The 7,433-nt window shown below is 46.2% G+C and overlaps 1 long non-coding RNA gene across 2 annotated transcripts in view; it reads right to left on the reverse strand.

Annotated features, from left to right (window-relative positions):
* The window catches only part of LOC139026349 (uncharacterized), a 22,779-nt gene extending 16,614 nt beyond the window's left edge, over positions 1-6,165 (reverse strand). Inside the window, exon 1 of one of the 2 annotated variants that reach the window (XR_011478127.1) lies at positions 4,752-6,165. This is a non-coding gene — a long non-coding RNA (uncharacterized lncRNA). Of the gene's footprint in view, positions 1-2,718; positions 2,858-4,751 lie in introns of those variants that run through there. The other variant, XR_011478126.1, reaches the window with a different exon arrangement.
* Between the last annotated feature and the right edge of the window lie 1,268 nt (positions 6,166-7,433).

Below are 7,433 nucleotides of genomic sequence, written 5' to 3' on the forward strand. Positions count from 1 at the left end.
TGCGTGGAAATCATTGTTGTTTCTTTTCGAGTAAAGTACATCTTTCACTCAGTTATGTGTCCTGCGCCTGACTCCGTCCTAACCGCTGCACACTGACACATGACAGAAACACGCACCAAAAAATGGAGTCAGAAGGTGCACCYAGTCCTCCGTTATCAGTTACCAGTTACCAGTGTCCAGCAGCATGCGACGATGCTCCAAAATCTTGGCACAGCCATGGATCGCGTGCTGCACACCATGGAGCGATGGGAGAGAGGGTGTTTTCCCACACCCCCATCAACTTCACCCCAACCCACACCGCAGTCCTTCCCTCCGTCACCTGGACCCAGTGGATTTCGGCTCTCGCTCCCGAGGGCATATGATGRGACGGCTGCCGGGTGCCAGGGGTTCCTGCTCCAGCTGGAGCCCTACCTGGCGACCGTCCACCCGGCTCCCTCGGGATATGAGAGCGTGTCCGCCCTCATCTCCTGTTTTTTGGGGAAAGCGCTTGAGTAGGCCAACGCCAAATGGGGAGGAATAGCGTTGGTCCACTATGAGGATTTCACCTGCCGCTTCTGGGCGGTCTTCGATCATCCCCCTGAGGGGAGAGTGGCGGCGGGGGAACGCTTGTTCCATCTTAGACAGGGGATGAGGAGCGCACAGGACTTCGCACTGGACTTCAGGACCCTGGCTGCTAGCGCGGGATGGAATGAGAGGGCCATGATCGACCATTACCGGTGTAGTCTACTTGAGGACGTTCGTCGGGAGCTGGCCTGCAGGGACATCACCCTTACCCTCGACCAGCTGGTGTTTTCACCCTATCCTACCAACCAGGTTCCCAGAACGCTAAGGCAGATGCACTGTCCCGGATGTATGACACAGAGGAGCGGTCCACGGATCCCACTCCCATACTCCCGGCTTCTTGYCTGGTGGCACCGGTGGTATGGGAGGTTGAMGCTGACATCGAGCGGGCGTTACGTAYGGAGCCCACTCCCACCCAGTGTCCAGTTGGGTGTCTGTACGTTCCGTTTGATGTCCGTGATCGATTGATCTGTTGGGCCCACACGTCACCCTCCTCTGGTCATCCCGGCATCGGTCGGACAGTGCGCTGTCTTAGTGGGAAGTACTGATGGTCCACTTTAGCTAAGGATGTGAGGATTTATGTTTCCTCCTGCTCGGTGTGCGCCCAGTGCAAGGCACCTAGACACCTGCCCAGAGGGAAATTACAACCCCTACCCGTTCCACAACGGCCGTGGACACACCTATCGGTGGATTTCGTGACGGATCTTCCTCCGTCACAAGGAAAAACCACGATTCTGGTCGTTGTGGATCGGTTTTCTAAGTCCTGCCGTCTCCTTCATTTGCCCGGTCTCCCTACAGCCCTACAGACTGCGGAGGCCCTGTTTACACACGTCTTCCAGCACGACGGGGTGCCAGAGGATATAGTGTCTGATCGGGGTCCCCNGGAGGCCCTGTTTACACACGTCTTCCAGCACGACGGGGTGCCAGAGGATATAGTGTCTGATCGGGGTCCCCAGTTCACATCGAGGGTCTGGAGGGCTTTCATTGAACGTCTGGGGGTCTCGGTCAGCCCGACTTCAGGGTTTCACCCCGAAAGTAATGGGCAGGTGGAGAGAGTTAACCAGGATGTGGGTAGGTTTCTGCAGTCCTATTGCCAGGACCGGCCGGGGAAGTGGGCGGCTTTCATCCCCTTGGCAGAGATGGCCCAAAACTCCCTCTGCCACTCCTCCACTAACCTGTCTCCGTTTCAGTGTGTACTAGGTTATCAGCCGGTCCTGGCACCATGGYATCAGAGCCAGATCGAGRCACCTGCGGTGGATGAATGGTTTCAGCGCTCGGAGGAGACATKRGACGCTGCCCATGTGCGCCTGCAACRGGCCATCAGGCGACAGAAGGCGAGYGCCGACCGCCACCGCAGTGAGGCCCCGGTGTATGCACTGGGGGACTGGGTCTGGCTCTCGACCCGAAATCTGCCCCTTCGCCTGCCCTGCCGGAAGCTGGGTCCRCRGTTTGTTGGACCATTTAAAGTCCTGAGGAGACTGAACGAGGTATGTTATACGGTACAGCTTCCCCCTGATTACCGTATTAACCCCTCGTTCCATGTGTCTCTCCTCAGGCCGGTGGTGGATGGTCYGCTCCAGCAGTCTGAGGTGAGCGAGGTTCCTCCGCCCCCTCTGGACATCGAGGGGGCCCCGGCGTATACTGTGCGAGCCATCATGGACTCAAGGCGTCGGGCGAGGGGCCTTCAGTACCTCGTGGAGTGGGAGAGGTACGGTCCCAAGGAGAGATGCTGGGTGCCGGTGGAGGACATCCTGGACCCTTCCTTACTGCAGGAATTTCACTGTCTCTACCCGGATCGCCCTGCGCCTCGTCTTCTGGGTCGTCCCTGAGGCCGGTGTCGGCGCACTGCTGGAGCCACGCGTAAAGTGGGGGTACTGTACCGACTTCCGCCGAAGTTTGTGCCTCTCCATGTTCGGGTGGCGTTCGGCGGTCGACGTCACCGGCTTTCTAGCTGTTAACTGGGTTAACTCAGTATCAATARGGTTAACCCAGTATCAGTATAAATAGGGTTAAGCCAGTATAAGTATAAATAGGGTTAACTCAGTATCAATAGGGTTAACCCATTATCAGTATCAATAGTGTTAACCCAGTATCAATATAATTAGGGTTAACCCAGTATCAGTATAAATAGGGTTGTATTAGTGTCAGGATTCTCACCTTGTAGCCTGATTTCATAACCAGAACATGTCAAGTCATTGAGATATTTTCCGTTCTGCTGAGAGAGCACCTTCCTGATGACGAGCGCTCTGTATTTTCGGATGGATGAGGCCTGAGCTGTAATGTGAAGCTAACTGAACCTGGCTGGCACTCTGTATATTCTGATGGATGAGGCCTGACCCTGACTCTGTATATTCTGATGGATGAGGCCTGAGCTGGAATGTGAAGCTAACTGAAGCTGTCTAGCACTCTGTATATTCTGATGGATGAGGCCTGAGCTGGAATGTGAAGCTAACTGAATCTGGCTAGCGCTCTGTATATTCTGATGGATGAGGCCTGAGCTGGATTGTGAAGCTAACTGAATCTGGCTAGCGCTCTGTATATTCTGATGGATGAGGCCTGAGCTGGATTGTGAAGCTAACTGAATCTGGCTAGCTCTAGAAAACCAGTATATCTAGCTTTCATCATAGTACACCCCTCAGGCTACGTTCAGGTTTCAGCATCAGGCAGGTATCAACAGCAGAGTCGTAGGCTACAACCTGGGTCATATTCAATAGTTTACTCTACAGCCAATAGTTTACAATGTTGCACAAACCGTTAACGCCAAACTCTGTACAACGTGACCTAAACGGTTTCCGTTGCCAAACATTTTACTAAGGTGGGCACAACCTGTGTTGAGGAAGTAAACTTTGTTGTTAGGCTTTTCAAAATATTTATTTGTCTCTTTCACACAAAGTACCTTCCTGAGTGAAAAGCATAAACAGCAGACTAGAAAGAGAAAATGTTTGTTTGTTGCTTGTTGTGTTTTAAGCCTGTTAGAGAAGACAAGTCTATAGACCTAGGGAGACCAGGGAGATCACCCTGGGGAACACAGATGGGCACAGAACGAATTCACCTCCGCATCTAATTTACATCAAATACATTTTAAAGAATGTTAGCCTATTATAACACTCCACAAATAATATCATCAACTATATGAATAATGTTGTGGCAGAATCAGAATTCTTTAGGTAACATTGATAAATAAGATGTTTTATCAATGTTCATAAGTATGCTTATGTGGGAAAAGTTACTTGGGGCCCAGAGAGGGGAGAGGTCAGGTTTGTCTTATCTGTGAATGTGTCTGTAACTATTCCATGTGAAGGGATGGTGTGATTAATGGGGAACCAGTTAGTTGGCTCCACAATGTCTGTGTGCCAGTCACTCCTCTCCGTGATCTGGTCCAGGAGGGGGTGTATTTGATATGGGGGTATCTAGAATTGACAATTGATATATGCCATTGGATGAGGTAATGTTTTGGTCCTAAGTGGTACCAAGAACGAGAAGTAGAACCTCGTTTTAGGAGAGCAAACTGAACAATAATGTATAGCTAATGCTGTCTGGCTATGGGATACTTCTCTCTGAAGTAAAGTCTTCCTTTGTGTAATGTTCCTAAGACCTGTGGTTTGTCATGTCGACTAGGGGGTGGATTTTGCTATAAAGGATCTCAGTTGCCATTATGTTCACACTATCAGAGAATTCATTTATAGTGAAGCTCATATAATAATTAAAGATGGACTTTATAATATACTCTGACTTGTGTGTAGTTTGCTCTCTCATGATTTGGTAATACAGGACATTTCCACGACAATACACATAACAATATCATCAACTATAGAATACACATAACAATATCATCAACTATATGAATACACATAACAATATCATCAACTATATGAAATCACATAACAATATCATCAACTATATGAATACACATAACAATATCATCAACTATATGAATACACATACAATACATCAACTATATGAATACACATACAATATCACCAACTATATGAATACATATAACAATATCATCAACTATATGAATACACATAACAATACATCAACTATATGAATACACATAACAATATCATCAACTATATGAATACACATAACAATATCATCAACTATATGAATATACATAACAATATCATCAACATAATGAATACACATAACAATATCATCAACTAATGAATACAGAATCGTCGTCTTACCTTTTATCTCTCAATAGAAACAGAGTCTGGAATGATCATTCGTCGCGAAAGCTCATCTCATTTATTTTTCAGGTTCAGGCCTGTTCTCCCTCACATCCCTCTCTCTCGTTGTCTCTCTCACTCCAACATACATTGGCCTGTGGTTCAACATCACATCCAACATACATGGCCTTTGTTCAACAACACATCCAACATACATGGCCTTTGGTTCAACAACACATCCAACATACATGACCTTTGGTTCAACAACACATCCAACATACATGACCTGTGGTTCAACAACACATCCAACATTCATGACCTTTGGTTCAACAACACATCCAACATACATGACCTTTGGTTCAACAACACATCCAACATACATGACCTTTGGTTCAACAACACATCCAACATACATGACCTTTGGTTCAACAACACATCCAACATACATGACCTTTGGTTCAACAACACATCCAACATACATGACCTGTGGTTCCAAATGTGTAAAAATCATAAAACACAATTTCAGTCGGCCTAGTCACAGGGATCCTCTCAGGATCCCTCACCCTGGACCCATCTCCTCTATACTATCTCTTCATTGCTTCATCATACGACACCTTCTGTACTACTGTAACCCTGGCAACCTCAACCTGCCTTTCTCTCAGCAGACACCTCTGATCTCCAGCCCCATGATCACCCCCCAAAACAACACACAAGTCTCTCAACCGATACCACACAGTCTCTCAACCGATACCACTTCGTCTCATGCCCTCCTGTACACTTCTCATATCTTGGCATCTCCCTCCTGTACACTTCTCATATCTAGGATTCCTCCTGTACACTTCTCATATCTAGGCATCTCCCTCCTGTACACTTCTCATATCTAAGGCATCCCCCTCTGTACACTTCTCATATCTAGGCATCTCCCTCCTGTACACTTCTCATACCTAGGCATCTCCCTCCTGTACACTTCTCATAATCTAGGCATCTCCCTCCTGTACACTTCTCATACTCAGGCATCTCCCTCCTTACACTTCTTCTTATCTAGCTCTCCCTCCTGTACACTTCTCATATCTAGGCATCTCCCTCTGTACACTTCTCATATCTAGGCATCTCCCTCTGACACTTCTCATATCTAGGCATCTCCCTCCTGTACACTTCTCATATCTAGGTATCTCCCTCCTGTACACTGTTGCAACATGCCCATAAACTTGGCACCTAAAACACCAGAGTAGTGCAGAACAAAACCTCCCACAGGAAAACTAACACAGTCCTAACTTGAGCTTGTCGGGCAAAGACATCAAAACTCAGTAACACAGACAATGTCTTCTCCGTTTCCCCACGCTCTCCAACAGATCTGCTTCTCACCAAACGGCGGAAGTCACAGACTCCGGGAAGCTTCAATTTGAACTGATCCTCCTCACCACTTAATGCCACTCCCTGTTATCACTCCAAATGATGCCCTGCTCTGGAGAGACATCCGCTCCTTCTCAAGCTCCTCCAGAAGGTCAAAAAAATGTCACTTCTTCAGAGGCTGAAAATGAAGATACTTCCTGTAGTCTGTCGCTAGGAATCTTACATATGAAACAGTCTACAAGGCAGCATCCTCTGAGGCTGCTATTCAATCTGATCAGCCTGTCAGGAATAGAGCTCATCCACTCTGGATTATATGCATCAGACCTATAAAGCACTGACAGGTAGTCTGCCTGCATGGTGCTTTACCTATAAATAGCCTACTAGGCAGCATCCTGATTGGATCTGATCAGCCTGTCAGAATGGAGCTCACCCACTCTGTACATTTAAATATTATCCATTAAACATGAAATGTCCTTACAATTATACACATATCAGTTATGCAAGCTAACAACCAACATAAATAAGGAGACTACTATCTGTTAATGAGACCATTGAAATGTTGAACATGTAGAGATTTTTTTTAAACTTAAGCTAAACCTATATCACTTTAGTGTCGTTAACTCCGGCCTGAATACTCTTGTATATAGTAGATATTCACAAAACATATATGCAACGTTCTAATACCAAATTGCTGAGAGTAGGACCTATAACATGGTAAGAACAGTGTCTGCATATTCACCTGTTACGCTCGCACGCTGTATGAGCGCTGACCAAGACAACCCTATAACATTTAGATGAATCAGAGGGCGAACAAAGTCATACCTCAACATAGTTTTGACTTAGGCGGACTTGAGTGGGACCAGTGCAGAGTCAGTTATAGCTGAAAGGTAGTCACTAAAAGGAAACCTACGTTCTCGACGACTTACACTTAGAACATAAGCACTCCACTCGTCAGATTTTATAATTTGTCCCTTCTGAAAGTTAGCCGATGATAAGTTTATAAATTCGGCGCTTACATGTTAATCTTAAAATTAATAGACATTTAATAACTGTGAAGCAGAAAGTGAATATCCAACCAGAGGTTGGAAATAAAATTACATTAAGATCTCTCTTCTTTTCCCAGTTCAACAATCTCCTCTATTAGGGTAGACTCCAATGAAAACATTGGCCTAATAAGGGAGCATACTTCATGTTTTGTTTTGTTTTCTAAACATTACGATAATGATTGTGACTAAAGATATGTACATTGAATGAGTGTTGGACAGTATGTAAATTATTATTTTAATTGTGGTTTCTTGGATAATCACTCTAATGTAATTTCAGATTTTTTAGTCATTTTGAAGAAGC

The sequence above is a fragment of the Salvelinus sp. IW2-2015 genome, unplaced genomic scaffold, assembly GCF_002910315.2.
Source record: "Salvelinus sp. IW2-2015 unplaced genomic scaffold, ASM291031v2 Un_scaffold4510, whole genome shotgun sequence".
NCBI classification, from domain to species: Eukaryota; Metazoa; Chordata; class Actinopteri; order Salmoniformes; family Salmonidae; genus Salvelinus; species Salvelinus sp. IW2-2015.